Below are 20,168 nucleotides of genomic sequence, written 5' to 3'. Positions count from 1 at the left end.
TCACATTGGACAAAATAAAATCCAAAACGCGACTTGATAAAATTTCTTGTCCATTAAACGGCAAAGACCATTACTGTATGAATCAAGTCGTAGGATTACCTTTTTTATTTTAACCTTAAGGATTCACCGAGAGATGCGTACACACTTTTCCAAGAAATCCTCGAAAATTCATATAGGATATGAATTTTTGGAAATCGACCTAGCTTGTCGTCATCGACTTCATATAGATATAAGTGTTCTTAAAGCTGTTATTTGTTATTTATGTGGTAACATATTTTATAATTCGTTGGGAAGATTACGATATTGTATTTGAATAAATATCCAATATTCCAGAAAACCTTTTAAAAATGGGCTTTTTAACATTGTCAAAATGTCTGTAAGAATTAATTCAGGTGCTTTAACCCGTATCAACCCACCAAATGGGAAAAAGTTGAAATTGCTGCCATTTTGGCTGTTCTTGATGGACTACCTTATTTCGATTGAAATCGCCTGGATGTCTAGTTTTTTTATGATCCTTGTAGTTTTCGGAAATTTCTGCCGGTTCGGAGTTATTCCGGTGGGTCACTGGATCAAGTAGGGTAAAAATGACCCTAACTTCCTTTTCAATAAATTTTTACCTCACTTATTAACATAAATCTGACAATTTTGTTTTTCTTCATAACTGTCAAAATTTATATTAGGGAGTGCTTCGTGAAGCCCAAGCAGGACAGTTCGGTTTTGCGTCGTCCGATTGATTTTGCTTACGGTTTCGCGCGTGTTTTCGTTGCCGGAGAATTTTTTTTCGTACAGTCCAAACGGTTCACTACAACTTCTCCATAGAATTAGTTTTGATTCATATTACGGACACTTAAGGCTTCAGTAAAGTACAACTAATCGAAACACATATACCGTTCTAATTCAAATTCCGGACAGCTTCAAATTTCGGACACTCTACTTTGTATGGGAAAGGTTCAAAATTTTCTGTTCAAAAGTTTACAACTTCCAGGCACGTTTTAATATGAATTTACCATAGTAATCCATGAAATTTAATTATGCGCGATTAGTTTTGACGTTGCTCTAACGAATGATAAAGTTTAATTTTTAAATAAATCGAAATGTTCAGTCTCTTCATGATTTTTATTACGGACACAATTAGACTTTTGCTTCATATTCCGGACACTTTGATTCGAATTCCTGACAGCACTAGAAAGATGTCAAAACTAGTTAAGCATTGTAAATTTCCATGGCTTGCTATAGAAAATGTTTATTAAAATCATCTTTCAAATTGGGAACTTTTTCAAAGCAAATTTTGAAATATTTCGAGTAAAATCTTTCCCATACAAAGTAGAGTTTCCGAAATTTGGAACTGTCCGAAATTCGAATCAAAACGGTATTTTTCTCTAAAAATAACAGTTTCGGAGTTGAAATTTGTCAAATAAGTTGCATGCAAAAATTTATAGGCCATTTTCAAAAGATATTCTTGAGTCAAAATGATCGATTTGGCTACGGAAATCACTTATTCTACCATACCATGTCCACAATTTAATCCAAATCCAAGTTTACCGAGCACGATTTTCATTATTTCGACTCAGTCTGGATGGAATTCGTCTGGGTCGAAAATTTGTGCTTTTCCTATCTGTAGAAATCCTTCAATGTAAATTCTAAAAAAATCAGAACAATTTTTTAAGTAACTTCCTAGAGAGTTATTATACTAGTACCTAGACAATTATTTTGATGATTGTATGGTAGCATTTTATCAAGAATTTCTAGCGATAATTCTTGAATTTATTTTTTTAAAGGAATTAATGAGGAGATCATCAAGGCATCATCTAAGGCCATCATCATCAAGGAAATTATCTAAAGTCATCATCATCAAGGAAATTATCTAAAGCCATTTCCAAAGAAGTATCTTGCACCTTGTACAATTTTCACGATTTTTTTTTAAAGATTCGTTAGAAAAATATGTTATAAAATTATTGGAGAATGGGGACGGGTCTGTTGTAGTGGTTAGAATTCACGCTGATGATCTGGGATCGAATTCCATCCCCGAGATAGTCACTTATGACGTTAAGGTTATGGTGAAACCATTGATCCCGAGATGAACTAGCCCAGGGCTAAAAATCTCATGATAAAGATGAGAAAAAATGAAGAAATTACATAAAAATTCAAGGATGAACTTCCTTAAAGTATTCTTAAAGTGATTCTCTATCAAATACTCTGAGTTGTAGCTGGTGGTTCTAATGTGTGGAGGTATCCTTCTTCAAAAAATTCCTACATGAATATGTTTTTTTAATAATTAGTTGTTTTGGCTGCAATATATTTTTCAGAAACCTTTCGACACCTAGAAAATTTGGTAAATCAATACGAAAAAAATTTATGAAATCCCAATTATAGGATAAAGGACAATGTTCTTTTATTGGGACGCAACCAAATACCCATGTGTACTATTTAGAATTGGCCACGTTCAATTAAAAAGATTGACATTAATAAGCATGCCAAAAAACAGCCAATCAAGCCAAACAAAATTATTTGCTTAGCTCGCGATTGCTGAAAAAACATCGCCCGCGCTCGCGTTTGATTTTAATTTTGCATACAATTTTGGACGGAAAGTAAGTCGCGTCGCGTCTTCCGAATCACCTCAACCTGACGAAGACGGCGACGACACACATGGAAACAATCAAGGCGCCGACGCATGGAGGTTTAGATTTTAAAAATCATGGCAAATATTACACATTTCTAATATTCTACATGTTTTCATCATGCCAAGTGTTTTGGAACATGTTTTAGGGAGACAAACCCTTTTTGGGCATAGTCTCCATTTTTATGAAAGCCAACATAGAGCCAAATTTTATAATAATTGATGTTTTTCATACATTTAGAGGCTCCCGACTGTTCCAAAAATCTAATGTTTAGGCAAAGTTAAGTAGCAGTTAAGTTGATTCTTCTTTAATCGATTTCTTAGATCTTAAAACATTTGATCAAGTTATCTTCGCAGGGAGTGATGATAATGAAGAACGTTTGATTTTGATTCTCTACTAAAAAAAATGTTCGAAAATTGGATTTTTGACACCTTTCTAGAAAACTGGACCTCTGTGCGACGATGTCAATTTTTTTGCCGCTACCAGCCCTCGAATGCAAACTAATTGGGTGAACGTCACACGAGACGCGTATTTTTTTTATTTTGCCCTGTTCTGTTTTGCTGATGCCGAAGATTACTTTTATTGTTGTTGATTCATCGCTTGTTTCACAACCAACTATTCGCGACCACTTCACAGAAATTGGGCAAATTAATGCGGATCATTAAGGGTAATGTTTTCCTTTGTACTTGTAGCAAAGTTCGGACCATGCAGAATTTTATTGCTTTCGGTGCAGTTTCAGTTTCGAATGCGAAATCTGGATGGCTGTCTTGTTTTTTTTTTGCAAACACATTTGAATAAGAAGCACACATGCAAAGTGGAATGTAATGTGAACTCGGAGCAGATAAATGTGTCACTTTCCTCTTTATTCTACTCGCGTGAGCAGAGTCAGCAAAAAATCGGTTTGGCTGCTGCTGCAGTTGCACATCAGTTTTAATTTTTATTGCACCGTTTTGTGGCGCTGGTTTTGGGCGGACAGTCAATTCCAGAGTCTGTCGTGTTACTGTGCTTTTGATATAGTAGTATATTTGTTGTAGTATCTCGAATGGTTGCAAAGGTCAGATTCACTGTAACTTATAATTTCTCGCCCCTCAGTCATGTAGCTTAGATTAATTTGTGACTGGTAAACTCTATATGTCTTGTTCATAATATTCATATATTAGGATTACCAGAACAAGTCATGCTTGGAAACGTAACAGTTTTCGTTTTTAAATAAAAGGCGAGGTGGATAGTCTAAAGTCAATCACTTCTGCTTGCTAAGCAGGAGGTCATGGGTTCAATCACAAGCCTGTCTATCAAATATTTGTAACCACCTTCCTAGTGTATTTTTTTTATTTCTTTATCAGTATATTTTCAAACATTCTATTCATTTCTTATATTATCTGTGTGTTCGCCTAAACTGTGAAAGGTTTTTTTTAACTTTTCCATATATAATAATATGACAAAGACTTGGTAGTCTAAATACGAACGATTGGCTATTTTCATTGTAAATCCCATGTAAACTTTAAATGGCGTGTGTAACGCAACATTTAATCCAAATCATGTTGAACTTAGGGAGGATGATATTCCTCATAATTGACATCGTTTAAGTAAATCTTCAACCAAATCAAAATAGACAAATAAACCATACAATTCTACTTATTGTTTATGGCAACCAAGTGGGATAGAGCCTGTTCTTCAACTTGGGAATTTTTATAGTTTTTTTTTTACTGAGAACTTATTTAGCTGATTGACTATTTTTGCATGTATAGGGGGATTAGGGGAATAATGAACATACGGGGCGAAATGGACACCCCCTCAATATCTGAGAATATGCATACTTCATCAAAAGTTCATACACTGCATGAAATCTGTAATGCATTTGAAATGTTTGACGGTATAAACGTTTATTTTTGCTTCAATTGCCCTTCAACATTTGACTTAAAGTTTTTCTCAGTTTCAAATTGGCACATAAGCAAGGCCGTGGAAAAATCAAATGGTTGAGCAAAGTAACGAGCCCAGAAAGGTTCTTTTAAGCTATTATGTTTGAGGGAGAGCCCATTTACATATCGGAACGATTGACAGCCTTTAAATATATTGTAATCATTAAATTTAATGCAAGTGTTTATTTCGCCCCGATACCTTTTTACCAGCCTTGTTTTCGACCTAATTTTTTATCTCGCTTTTCTGACATATGATATGATTTTTATCATCATGAATGAATGTAGCACGTCGTTCTAACATTAAACTTGAAAACTAGCCGAGGGTAAATTAACCTTCCAGTCGTCGCGTGGTTGACCACCGTCAGAACCACCACGCTGCTGTTGTGATCGAAAAGCGAGGTTTTTTACCAGTGTTGTACAAAATACAACAGCGCGACGACTGAAGTGTTAGAAACATTGCCATTTTATGGTCTTAAAACGAACATTTGCTTAACGTGTCCATTATGCCCCTAATTCCCCTATATCGTGATCTTGTAGCAGGTACGAAGATACGCTATGCTTACGCGGTAAGTCGAGAACATTTCCTAGCCAAAAAGATCCTAGACCGGTGGTGTTTGAATCCATGCTCCTCAGCTTGGTTTTGCTAAAAAGCTGCGCGTTTATTGCTACCAAACATAAAATTATCATACTCGAATACCATTTTCTTGACGGCCAAATTAGATAGAAGAACAGCAATCACAATTTTGGGACCAGTTCAAATGGGACTCCAGTAAATCCTACAGGAAAATATCCAGATGTTCCTTCAATAATTTCTCTCGAAATATTCCAGAGACTCTTCCAGAGATTTACCGAGGATTTTTTTCGAAGATTCCTCCAGGGATTTTACCAGAAATTCGTCCAAGATAATCTCCACCGTAATCCCTACAGTAATTTCTCCGGGGATTCCACTTGCGGTTTTGCAAGAGATTCCTCCAAGAAGACTTTTGTTCGTTACTAGCTTTTCTGGACCGGTTCCGATAGGGCTCCAGAAATATCTTCGGCAATTCGTTCAGGAATTTTGCCAAGAGTTCTTACAGGGATTCCTTCAAGGGTTATTCCTGGAATTTTTGCAGGAATATTTCTACAGAAATCCCTCTAGAAATATTGCCAGAAGTTTCTACCGGAATGCCTTCAGTGATTCCTCCATAGATTCTTCCAGTAAAATATTCACTGGGATTTGTCCAATAATATATACAAGGATTTCTTAGGAAACGTTCATCAATCAATCCATAGAGTAATCTATAAAGGAATTCCCGGTTGAATTCCTGGAAGAATTTCTGGACCAATTCATGCAGGATCCTTTGGAAGGATTCACGAGGAAATCTCTAGAGGAATTCCTGAAGAATTCCCTGGAATATCAAATATCCTTTTCGGCTACGCAGACTTTATTTCTTAACATTTTTTTTTAATCAAGAACGCGTAGATAAAAAGTGGATTCAAAATTCAAAACGCTTAGACAAAAAGCGTAGTCGATTCTCTACCAGCTCGTCCCTGGAACAATTTCAAGAGGAAATTATGTTGAGATATTTCTGGAGCAATCCTTGGAGAAATTCCTGAAGAAAAAACTGGAGAGACCTCTGCAGGAATGCCTGTAGAAAATTTCCTAGAAAAATCTCTGAACGAGTCTCTGGAGAAACTCTTGTAGAAATCTCTAAAAGATTATCTAATCTAATTACCGAAGGACTCCTGGAGACATATCTGGAGGAATCTTTTGAGGTATCCCAGGAAAAATCACTGTACAGACTTCCTAGTGGATTCCTCAGAGAAATTCCTGGAAAAAAACTTTTTTTTTTCTGGAGAAAACCATTCTCTGAAAAATCCTCATTAAAAACAGTACAATTGCCATCGGAACTACACATCGTTAATTGAATTAAAGTAATTTCGCGTCTGTTTTCCATCCCACAAAAAATACGCGAATAGCAACAGCCAATCAGAGTATGATTTGTGTTTTTGCTGTATAAAGGTACGATTTTCAAGGTCGCCACCAGCAGAAGTAACAGCAGCAGCACCACCCCACAATCCCATCATCAGCCGTTCGTGGCTGCGCTGCGGATCACAAAGAAGAAAGGAACGAAACGAAGCAAAAAACAACAACAATGAAAGAGAGATCATTTGGTGGACACCCCCTTCCGCCCCCTCATCTACTTGTGGTTGGGGGTAAACCCCCTGCACAGTGGTCGCATTCCATATAAAATATGGCCAAAAGCACAAATTTTGCGCAAATCGTTTAATTCATCAACAAATTTATTACAGAAACAGTGGTTTTAGTGAAAAATATCCACGAACTTTCCTGGAAAATTCAAAAGAATCAATCTTAACAAACATTTGTACAGTTAATCTGATGTGCAAAATCTAAATATACACCAAACTATATCAACATTTGAGTTTAGAGTCGTTCATATTCAATATTATGAAAGCAAGAAAAAAATACCAGTGAAAGAACTTGAAAACATATTTTTGACTTTTGACCAGCTTTGAGCCACCGTGCCCGGAGATGATACATTGAATGGTGGTAGATCGTGTGTGTGTGCTTCGTACACATGTCGATGGATTTATTCCACCCAGAAGACCGGGGAGGCGTCGCGATCGCGCTGAATTATTGCTGTGAGGAACGCAATACCTTTTGGAATGTGAACGAGACTCCAGATTTTTTTCTGCCGTGGAATCTACCTTATGACGACGCAATATTTTTGAAGCATTCGTACGATGCAGTTGTTTTGATTTATAAAATATTTCCATGATAACTTATTAACGCACGTCTCCAGAATACCCAGGTTTTGTCGCGACTCATGAGTCATGACTCGGCTCATTTGCTATTCAAATGAGCCGGCCGTTAATCTTCTAATCCCTACGGATAGCGAGACGCAAATGGGAACCTTTCAATGCGAAATCCACTTGACATTTTCATCCGCCGCCGGTCGAACGAGTGTTGCATTTCCATACATCAATGTGATTCCTGGTTTGCAACGTCAACTCTCCCGGCGGCGCACAGTGGGAAAGAATGGACCCGTGATAAATGAGTTTTAATCACAAAATATATTATATTTGTTTTATTGGGAGTAGTCAAAAGAAATAAAACGGAATTATACAGAGTTTGTTTTTTTTATTAAATACAATTGATCTCGCACCAAACCACTTATGAGAAAATCAACTCCGTCTAACAATCCGATGGGTTTTTTATGGTTGGAAAGATATCTCAATAATATTTCATTTCTTATTTGGTCAAAGCCAATCTTAACAGGTGTCTGGAAAGCGTCAATATTATGCTCATGAAAAAAAAGTCGCGGTTTGTTTTTATCATGCATTATTATTTTTATTATTGCTATATATCCTAAAACGTAGTATCTGCACATGAATATTTACACTATTTTTGGGCTTTACTGAATAAATTGAATAGTTTTGGTTCATCCTCTGAATTGGTATACCGTCTGGCTATATGATATTTTTGGGTACCGTAATCTGGGGGCAAATTGATCATTTTTTCACAACTTTTTGTTATGTTATCCTTTGGAATTCAAATATTGACAAATTTATTTCGGTAAAATCAGTACTTCATTGATCTCTATCAGTTTATGTAATCGTTTTTTTTATTAAATAAAATTTAACATATCATAAAATTAGTTTTAATATCAAAAATTCAAAACGACACATTGGGGTGAAATTGATCACTATATAATAAAGCATATTTTAGAATGTAAAATTATACGCCTAAATGTATGCAATGTCCCTTGATATAAGCACGTAACTCAACAATAAACGGCTTTATGACCAAAAATCTTTTCTTGTAATGCTATACGATTTCAAAAATGAGTTCAATAGTTCACACTAAAGCCAACACAACATTTTTAACACCCAAAGTTTGCATGCAGGCTTATCACCAGCAGATTGTTTAGTACCGACATTTCCAACAGTATTGTACCTTCAAAAACTGTGAATATTTCTATGTAAAACTGACCATAATAAAAATAAAATAGTTTAAAATTATCATTAGACATCTATAAACTAGGAAACTTTGAATACCTGTGATGCCAACGAAGTATTAAGCATCCTTGAAAGGAAATGCTATTTGGTACCAACTTGATCAAATTCACCCCACTGATCAATTTGCCCCCGGATTACAGTACCAGGGACTGTTTTAACCTTATCAAACAATTCCACCAATTCCTCTGACATTTTGTTTATATTATTTACATATATTGTTTATTAGATATATAACAGAAATTGAATTTGGTGATACATGTATCAGTTTGTTTCACTGCCCAGTCGAATAGTTTTCGCGGAGTTGCAATTGTGTTTCCATAGTATTTTGCAAGACTTGCTCTTTTTGCCATTCGCTTGAGAGTAGGGAGCCGGATCCTATTCTTGGCACTTTTGATTCACTTCGGCAGTGGGGTTTTTTGAAAGCTTCAAAGCTCATATTTGGCTACAACATGCGTCGTATGAAAACGCTTCTTATTGCAAAGTTTTACACATTTTGGCCGAGAAAAACCCCCCATGCCAAAGTGAATCATGGAAGTGCCCAAGTAGCTCTGCACCCTACCACCAATAGCGTCACAGGGACCTTTGCCGTGCGATGTGGCAAAAAAGTGCCACTCTGCTTCCAATCCATGTATTTTCTTGAAATTACATAAGCTGGCATTTTTTTTATTTTTATAATGAACTGCAGCTCTATCTGACATAAAAATAACTTTTGAGAAATTTATTTTTTGTTCAACAAAATTTATCAATTTTGAAATAAATGTGTCACGGGTCAACACTTCTGATATTATAATAAAACTAATGTTTTCCAATATATTTTCTGTTTTATGATAAATCTCGAATGGGTTTATCGTTGCTTGGGAATTATTACAGTGATATCCTTGAGCAGCATTTTGTGTGATTAAACAATAATTTTCAGAATTTTTTTCAGTTGTTGTGGAAGCGATGTAGGTATGATAGGCAAACAGTTTCAACACTTAATAAATCGCACTCGCTCTATCCGCGTGTGTAGTAACATGAGATGGATGGATATGGGTTATGAAAGGGGTCCGCGTGGTCTGTAGGGATTTGAATTCTAAACTTGTAATTAACTCAGTTATTGGGTCACCAAGTGGCTCGGTAGCTTAGTTGGTAAAGCGCTCGTCTAGCATACAAGAGTCCTGGGTTCAAATCCCAGCCGAGCACGTGGAATTTTTTTTCATAATTTCACCCATAATTTGTCCATCTTTACCACGCGTAATGAGTTAATTAATTTAATAACCATGCGGATTCGATTACCGAACAGCTCAATATAAGCGTCAATTTATATTAGAGTGTTACTTCCTCTCTGTAGTAGTCATGTCGTCACTTGAGTGAGAACGACACGTTGATAGCCTTCCCACATCTTTACTCTTCCACAATACAGTTGTTGTGAAAGCGATGTAGGTACGATAGGCAAACAGTTTCAACACTAAATAAATCGCACTCGCTCTTTCCGCGTATGTTGTAACATGAGATGGATGGATATGGGTTATGAAAGGGGTCCACGTGGTCTGTAGGGATTGGAATTCTAAACTTGTAACCAACTTAGTTATTGGGTCACCAAGTGGCTCGGTAGCTTAGTTGGTAAAGCGCTCGTCTAGCATACAAGAGTCCTGGGTTCAAATCATAATTTCACCCATAATTTGTTCATTTTTAACACGCGTAATGAGTTAATTAATTTAATTTGAAAAATTCGTTGTAAGAAAAACTATTTTTTTCCCTTAAATATGACCAATTTCCAATGTATGGACGACTTTTAGTAAACTTAATTGCGAAACTTTTTGCCTGAGAACGATCAAAATCTGAAATGACCGTTTTTTTAATCGATTTTATAATTTTGAATCATTGTTTTTTTTTGTGTAGAAAATGTTTTTTTTATTTTTTCAGTATATTTTTTTTAAATTCGGGAAATTTTACGACAGTCCCCCATACAACACTTTTTTGTAGGTCTTACCGTTTTTGAGTTATACGGGTTTATAATAAATGTTAAAAATAAACTTTGACTCTTTCCAAATGTTAGTCTAGATCGATTTAAAAAAAAAAAAACAAAGTATGTAAAGTATCTTAGTTTCACAGAGTCTTCACACCCAGAAAGTTTCATTGAATTCTGAAGGAGTGCTGCCAATCGCGTGTCGAGTGATCGGCGTGAAATCCGTCGTTTGTGGAAAATTTGGCAAAATTGGCCTTTTTTAGTCACATATATCGATTGAAATATGGTCCATTTTTACTTCCAGATGATTCTCCATCAGAAAAGCATTATTTAAACTACCGGAGATTGCATTTCAAAAATTTATTTTTTAGGGCAAAAAAGGTGCTTAGTACTACTGGCAGTCTGACACTAAATGTAGTGTACTCCTTTTTATTGATCAAATTATTTTTTTACCAGTAAAAATATATTTAATAAACCCTAAGCAGTTACAACTGGGCTTTCTTTCCCAGAAAAACAGCATAACGGGCAATACGGGCTAACTCACGATTCTGATTCATCATTCGATTCCTAGATTTTTTCCCTTGGATTATGAAGGTTTACGAGAGCTGAATTGCCCATAAAGGCATAACTGTCCCATATAAGGCAAAAAAAAAAAAGGAAATAGCGCTCAAAGTTTGAATTTCGTCTGCTCATACAAATGTTTTTAATTTTATAGTACATTTATGCTTGCCATATTAATTTGGCACCACCCCTGAGTAGCTCATTTTGCTTCTATTGATCAGCAAAAAATACAAACTTGAACACAATTCACGTTTTTCAGTTGCTATTTGGGTTGATGGTTCATATAGACATATAGAGACTGTTATCTCTTTATTTTTAAATATGGGACGTCACCAACTTCATTTTTTCCAGAACATTCTCAAACAAAGTATACTAATTGTTATTTGTTGGTTGTTGGTTTTCAAATCCATATTTATGCTTTTATGGACATGCTGCAATCAATAGCGGGAACCAGGTGCCCGTTTTGAGTCCAGTTTGTTCCCACTGTGCGGCGGCCGGCGGCGTTCTGCACTGTAATATACATGGAAAGAGAGTTACATTGCTGAACGACAATAACAATAATATTAATTACCCGACGACCGGCCGCAGCGAGCGCAGCGCTGGATGACCTTGGCATGTAAATGCGTTGCGGCGGCGGCCGTTCGGTGGCCTGGATCCCGTTCCATTTCCCCAACCCATCGCTCAATGCAAGTTCAGTACCTGCCAGAATCTTGCTCCGTGAATGTCGTTTACCAAAGATCTACTACGGAGTCCTGCATCTGCATATCGAAGCCTTTCGTTAGCTACCATTCCCTTGTGTAGATACTGGAAGTTGAATAGTTGTTTTCGCATTTCCCGCTATTGACGATTATTAATATCCACACAGTTAATGCACGTCTACCGGACAAATGCCTATTTTTGATTAATGAACGTGTGGGGGTGGAAGTCATAAAATATGTATTGATTTGACAGATGATCTTTTGTCAGGTTTATGGGCCCTATTCACCGGGTGCAAGCTGGGTAAAACTGTAAGGGCTTTGCAGGGCAATAATTCTTTTGCTCCGTCATGTGCAACAGAGGTTAACTGCTGGATGCTGGGCGACACGTGTTTTCAAGGTGTTTCGGTTTTATGGGAGCAAGATTCTTGTTGTTGACCGGGCAACTATCTCAGGGTACCATTCCAGTGGGTATTAAAAACAGTGTTTCTTAGTATGAATAAAGGAGCTTGGAGTAAAGGAATAGGCATAAGTAGAACCCTGGTTGTTGTATTTTGAAATAGTCTTGGGTGATCTGTTGTTGCAGACAATCCCAGAACGCATTGTATGGCGCTGCTGACATATTCTTTGGTAGATGTCTAATGAACGCTCTATGTGCAACTAACTGTCCTAATTATTATAAAGCTAATAAGGCTATATGACTGAATTTAGGTCATATTGTGTCATGTCAATTAAGTCTCGTGCAATTCTCCCAGACCTAGAGATAAAGCTCGACGATTTTATTTCCGTATTTAACACTTTTGCTATCGCTCCCTTATCATTCAGGACTTAATCATCACCTGGATCACTCCTCTTTGTTATTTCCGTCCACTTGCTCTCTTTATGTTATTGCACAATTAGCCCGATGGTTCGTCATCAGTAGGGTGACCCATGTCTGTATGAAAATAAACAAGCTGTAAAAATCTAAGTTGGACCACTATTTATTTGGACTCCTAGAAGATACTGCGAAAGTTTGAGCAGAATTCGTCAACTCTACGGAACGCTAAACGAACATGAAGATTGTTTGTTCCTCCAAAAGAGTCGCGAATATCAAATTCCTACGCACCAACTATTCATCGATTTCAAAGCGACCTATGATACCATGATTGACCACGAAGAACTATGCAACATTATGGAAGAGTACGGTTTTGCCGGGAAACGATGGATACTGTACAATGCTGTATGAAGATATCTGGTGTGTTAGTAGACTGGTTTGAAACACACAAAGAACTTCAATAAGGCGATAGTATCTCCTGCCTCATGTTCAGTCGTGCTTACTACGGACTCCATACAGTGGAGCAAACTTCAACCCCGTACTAAGTGTATCATGTACAAGACCTGTAGTCCTGTACTAGCATGTGACGTGAGCAATCCTCCAAGATCCTCCTGCAAGCACTAGGAGTTTTTGAACGACGTGTGATAAAAAGGATCTTTGGCAGAGTATGTGAAAACGGCGTATAGAGAAGAAGAATGAATCACGAGCTTACGCAACTCTACGGTGAACCCAGTATTCAGAAAGTCGCCAAAGCTGGAAGCGTATGATGCGCGTGGCACGTTGTGAGAATGCCGGACAACAATCCCGCAAAAATGGTGTTCACCTCGAATCCGGCCGATACAAGGCCAATAGGGACGGTTTGACTAAGTGGAGAAGTATTTTGTAAGTGTAGAAACTGGAGACAAGCAACCATGAACCGAGTTTGCTGGCGTAATATCGCGGTGCTGGTCATGTCTTGAAATACGTAGCGGTATACAAAAAATGTTAATCATTCTGGACCACCCTAGTCATCAGGCAGCAAGCGACGCTAGACTCCGTTGTTCCGCTGATAACAATATGATGGGAGTTGATGCGGTTGCCCGACGGGGGAACCTGCTAAAATCCTGTGCAAACTACCGAGTATAATCCGCAAAAGTGGAGGGAAGCCCCGACCCTTCTCACTCCCCATCTATCCCCAGCGCATCACCGAACTGATGAACCATGATATGGGTGATGCAGTTCCCCTGTTTTCCATACGCTTCGGTGGGGTGTTAATTAGTTCAGTACGCCCGCCGGCACCCGACTATAAAAGCGGCAAGTGCCAACAAGCACAGAAGCGTCGTCATCATTCGTCTCAGGGTCACCACATCAGTTAACCCAATTCCGGGAGTAGCTGTATGTGCACCAGCACCGCGGTGCATTTCTCTGTTTATTTTTTTTTGTTCCGCATCCCGAAGGTTGTCTGCAAAGTGCAATCTGTTTCGTTGTGTTGTAGGTTGGTTATCGTCTCTTCCCTACTCTCTCTCGGTGCTACTGGTGCACTGTGTGCAGTAACGTCTTTAAGGGATGGGTAATAATTATGGGAAAACGATGACAGCTTTGATATTTCGAAAGGTATTTTGAGCTTTCCGTAGAGATTCTGATATTTTGAAAAGAATTTTGAGATTCCGATAAGATTACCATATAAATTTGGAATTTCTTTGTAAATTCCGGCATAACGATAATTATGTTGTTTCTTAGGAATCCTCAGATGTCGGATGGAATTAAGCTATTTATAAAATAATTCTGAATTTTACGAGAGAGTTCTGAAATTCCAGATTTTCTTCTTTCCTTTTGAATTCAGGAATCCCTGTAGGAATTATGGGATTCCTATAGGTTATCTAGACTTGTTATAGTAAATCTGAGATTTTGGAAGCCATTCTGGGACTCTTGTAAGAATATTAGAAATCCGGTATTTGATCTGGTTATTTGGATATATTTAACACGGTTTTTCTGTAGAAATCTATGAACTTTTAGTGGGATTCCAAATTCTGGTCCGAATCTTTGGAATTCTTGTATTTTATTTTTGAGATTCCGTTCATTTCCACTTCCGCTGGGATTTCAAATGAAATCTTTAATTCTAGTATAATTCTTTTGAATGTCGGTAAAAAATGCTTCCTTAATTCAACCGCTATGCTGAGAATTTATTTTTCTTTCTAAAAATTTCATGGATACCTTATTTTGATAACGAGAATTCCACAGAAATTTTTAAAATCTCATATCCATCCTCACCAATTCAACAGAATCTCAGTACTGGAATCTAAAAAAATGCAAGGAACTTTATTATTTAATGATTGCTGCAATCTCAAGATTCCTTCATAGGATACAGATTTCTAGCTCAAATTCCAAAAGTAGGGGGAGGTCCCCCAGTGCCGGACAGCACCCAATACTGTACAAAGTCGAAAAATTGAGAAATCATGGTACAATTAAGATGGTGTATTAGTAGAAAAGGAAGCTATTATGGAGACTAATGTTTGCGTAGAATAACACATCCTTGAAATATGCATGCCTTTTTAAAAAAGTAAAAAAGTTTGAAAATTTTGAAAAATTTGACGTTTTGCCTTAATTTTAAGCCTATTTAGTAATTATTTAAGATATGAAAAAATAATTTGAATCACGCAAGCATGTTCAAACCTAATCCTTATTTGTTAGTATGAATGTATTTTGTACCAAAATTGAACTAAATATGGACAAATTACAATTTTGGTTGAACGCTTCCTGTCCCCCAGTTTCGGACAGCTTGATTTGTTATATAATATCTTTGTAATTATTGCACCAGTGTCTCAAAATACATTCATTTTTCATGGATTTCGTCGATCCTGGTATCGAACATGCAATAAAATTAAGAAGAATGATTATTCAGAACGACATCGTAAAATGTGTTATTTTTTCATCATATATGGAAGAGGTTTTTGATAGGCATCTTGCAAACTAAGAAAGACTCAAATTATTCTTGTAAATGTTGCATATGCATTGAATTGGTAACTATAAACTATTCCTATAGTGTACACATTCAATGATGTTCAAATTTTCAGAAATCGAGGCATTTCCAGATCGTGTCCGGTATTGGGTGCCACCTTTCGAGATCGATCAATTTGGTACTAAAATACATCATCAAAATGCAATGTCAAAATTCATATGTATATTATCAAATTTATTTTTGTACACTATAAAAATGATAATATTTATCATAAACGGGTAACACGAGCACATGTAACCAATATTTTTCGAATTATGAATTTAGTGGCTTAAGTGTCCGGTACTGGGGGATCTCCCCCTACACGAGTTGACGAAGACAGAAAATCACTTAGAAAAATCTATGATGTCAAGCCTTCATCAAATACTGCACATAAAGGAATGCAGTAAGTAAGTGCGCAAGTAACACCCAGTGGCGTAGTCGGAAAAATCCTAACAAATAGTTTCCAGTGTAGCGCGGAAATCGCACACTCTATAGCACTATGCACATAATGCCCGACAACACTTAACAGAAGGCTACGAAGCCTTAAAAGTTTTTCAAAAAGAACTCAGAAATAACTTAATATTATTATTGTTTATCTAGAACCTAGGTAGTGCTTAAAAAATCTATAATCCAAAACCATCTCGAATAAGATAATAGTTCCAATTTCCAAGCATTTCACTAATGTGATCGAACGAATTTTGAAAATACCAACCCCCGTATTCACATTAATAAATATTTGCCCTAATTTTTCTACCAATTTTACCAAATTTCGAGATTAGTCACTTTTAGTGATACTCCGTGACTTACGAAATATACTCCTTAACTTTTACACTGCAAGTTTACTTCACGGAACAACCCAAAATTATTTAAAAATATATTACTGCGTGAATCATAAAAGTTAGTAACTTTGAAAAATTACAATAGATAATCCTTTAACACCCCACTTATTTTTCAAACGAGACTTTTTTCATAAACATTTTTAAAAATCGAAACCTAGATAGAATTTTCAAAAGTTTTTGTTTGTGCTATGATCTCAATTAAATATACTTATCTTCTACGTTACTCGCATATTTTTCTCAAAAATGTATCATAGTTCTGTAGATGAATGTATTGAGCCCATAAAATTCGAACAAAAATGTTTTAAAACGTTTTCAATATCTAGCGACCAATATACTTCATATTAATCAACAGCTCCTATCGCACATTGCAGCTCACAATTCTCCGAACAAATCAAGCATTTGAGATGACTTTTATATCGACTTTCGACATTTGTGTGATTTGTCGAACTTGATTGAGAAGTTAAATCCCTTTAAACCCCATGTGTCCTTAACCTTCTTTTTACGGTACCTGATAGTCGAACTATATTTTTTTGTTTGTCTTGTATAAAAGTTTGATTATCTTGTGTTTTTTCTCTAGTTTTGTTGTGTGTTTTGTCCCCTTTGTGTTGGATTGAAGATTCTGACTATTCAGCAGACGAATATCAGCGAGAAATTAGTATAAACCTACAGCATAATACGATAATCGAGCTACAAAGTTATACTTCTCAGATGAGTTGCAAAGAGACCTGTAACAAATTTCCTTTGGCTTTCTTATACCCAAATTGTTATTTTCTATCTAAATATATTATTTTGCTATCCCTACTCGGTCTGGGCACGTTTTGGACAATGAATAAATCATTATTATGGGTGGATATCAACAGTGGGATATCCCTTATATAACTTTACTTGGTATGCCCTTCATAGAGTCTCCGAAGGGGCTCAAATAGCCGTAGCGGCAAACGCGCAGTTACTCAGAAAGTCCAAATTTAGGGTCGTGGGTTTGAATCCCACTGATCGAGGATGTTTTTGTAAATTGTGATTTTTTTTTTCCGAAATTCCAGGTCATAGAATATTCTGTATCTGCCACACGATATACACTAAGTTTGTGTTTTTTACGTCGGTCGACGTGTGACTCCAAAAAATTACTTATAAGGAAACAGCGTTTCCTAAAAAACAAAAAACCGCGTTATTTAAAAAAAAACGACGTGAAAAAGACTTCGTTTTTTCGTATTCCATGACCATTCAATTTTTTTATACGTCGGTTTTTGAAATACAGCTCGAACTCGATAATCGAACTCGATTATCAGGAGACTCGATTATCCGGGATTCTATTATCCGGAATTTTAGACTCGATTATCCGAAATTTGTTTTTTGATGTTATTTTTTTTTTCAATTTTTATGCATAAATCTGTGATAACTAGGTATTGCAATATACAATATTAATGGTTTTGCAGTTTTGAACGTATTTAAGAAAGGGTAGGGTTTGAAAAGTGATTTTTGTGTATGCTGATCAATTTTTGTTTTTTTCTTGTAAAGACCCCTACTGTTCCTAAAAATAATTTCTGGCTACGCCACCGCATCATATAAATGAAACAATGAAAAAAGATAGGGGGGTCCGTAGCCTTGAGGTTACGCTTTCGCTTCATAAGCGGAAGGTCATGGATTCAATTCCCAGCCCCTCCAAAAAATAACCCGTCCAGCCACCAGAAGACGCCGCACGGAGGACCGTGCTTAGGGGAACACATCCATCCTCCGTCAGTATCAGATGATGGCTGAGACAAACTGACCCACTTCGCAGGCAGCTAGCCTCAAACGACTCTGGAACACGGCAAAACGAACCACCGCAAGAGCAATGGACTATGGCTTATGGAAATCGATTGGACCAACAGCAGAGCACTCTCCTACCTGCTCGGTGTGAGAGCAAAAGAGCAGAAGAGAGTGAAGGCAGATGTAAATATAGATTAGGGACTGTCCATTAATTACGTAAGGGGTTATGGGGGGAGGAGGGGTTTGAGATTTCTTACGCGCCATACAATTTATTTTGGATTTTCATACAAAAAATCTTATCATGGGGGAGGGGGGGGTTGAAAAATCCCGAAAATTGTCTCACGTAATTAATGGACCGCCCCTTAGTTAAAAATAGAACTGTATCGGTAAGGAAGATGCAGATAAACTGATTCCGGCACAGTAGTGGCCACAAGCACGGAGTGCCTTAAAAAAAAAAATGAAATGTTTGTGTTCTTTTATCGAAGATTTCAATTTATTTCTTAGTGATTCGATTATCCGGAGTGAAAAAAATCGATACTCCGGATAATCAAGTCCGACCTGTAACGCGTTTTTTACGTCGTTTTTTAAAATAAACGTAAAATAAAAACCGCGTAAAAAACTTCACAGGGTGTCTACTACCTGGAAAAACCTGGAAAACCTGGAATTATCAGGGAATTTCATTCAACCTGGAAAAAACCTGGAATTCTCAGGGAATTTTGGCTATAATCAGGGAAATTATTTTGCATCTGTAATACAAGGTAGAAAATGTCCTTTTTATGACTGAACATCTTTTCAATCATAAAAATTTTCGGCTGCGCCGCTATCAAGACGCTGCTAGAAATATCAAGTCCTTATTTTTTATTAACGATTTTTATTTATCCAACATTAAACATAAATTTATGATTGGAAAGTTGGTAAAGACAAGTACAGTTCCCATTTACAGTTGGGTGTCGTTCATGAGCATATGAAACTTGGTGGAAAATATTTACAAAAATGTTTTTCGACTATTCTACAACTTCTGGAACAAATTTTAAGGAATGCTTCAGATATTCTAGTGATTCTTTCTGGAATACCATTACTTCTCTAAGGATGCTGTCAGTATTATTTCAAGGGATGCTTTAATGAATTCCTGCACAAATTTTGTTAAGAAAATTGTAGAGCAACATCAATACCTCCAGTAATTTTCACATAGATAACTCTGAAAAAAAAAAAAAATGACAGCGGTTAGCCTAGGATTTCCTCCAAATGTTTTTCCACTGATTCATTCACCGATTTTCCCAGTTGTTAGTTATAGGAGATTCACCACATATTTCTTCTTTGCACAAACCTTCATTCCATAGTTTCGATATTTTTGCAAGAAATCCTACAATAATTCCCACGTCGTTTTTTTTTTTCATTTTTCACGTGGATTCTTTAAAAAATTATCCACGATTACTTCCAGAAATTGCTCCGAAAATTTCCTCAGGCCTTACTCCGATGAAATCTTTTATGAACTTTTCCAAGAATTCCTCAAAAAATTCATCCTGGAATTCCTCATTTTCTCCAGAAATTTCTCTCAGAATATCTCCAGCATTTCGTCAAAATGTTATTGCGGTGGTTCAAACCTTTATCTAACAATTTTTCAAATAATAATTCCCAACCTCTTGGGTTCTTCAAAACTTCATTCAAGGTTCCACATAAGATAGCTATTCTAACAGATTTTTCTTTCATACTTATATTTCTATTATGTCGAATTTCTTGTAGGACAGTATTCAGAGATACGGGTTTTTTCAGCTAAGCTTTTTTGCAAAGAAGAATTTCATCAAGAATGCAGAAGTTATTTCAGAGATCCTCGGAGGAATTCATCAAGGCATATTAGAACTCACACAGAAATTTTCTTTAGAAATTCCACGCGGATTTTTCTCTAAATTTCTTTCGTTGTAGGTTATGGCCCTCAGTCTATTGTGCTCAAAAACGGATTTTAAGTTTTCATCCGACGTTTAGGACACATTTATTGTGCATGAAACGTCGGATGAAAACTTAAAATCCGTT

At 36.5% G+C, this 20,168-nt stretch overlaps 1 protein-coding gene across 2 annotated transcripts in view; it reads left to right on the top strand.

Annotated features, from left to right (window-relative positions):
• The window catches only part of LOC5576337 (protein ultraspiracle), a 130,567-nt gene that overhangs the window by 62,272 nt on the left and 48,127 nt on the right, over positions 1–20,168 (top strand). The window lies entirely within an intron of this gene.

Source organism: Aedes aegypti, chromosome 3 (assembly GCF_002204515.2).
Source record: "Aedes aegypti strain LVP_AGWG chromosome 3, AaegL5.0 Primary Assembly, whole genome shotgun sequence".
Classification (NCBI taxonomy): Eukaryota; Metazoa; Arthropoda; class Insecta; order Diptera; family Culicidae; genus Aedes; species Aedes aegypti.
Note: the sequence above shows the minus strand (reverse complement) of the source record. Positions and strands in the feature narration are given on the sequence as shown.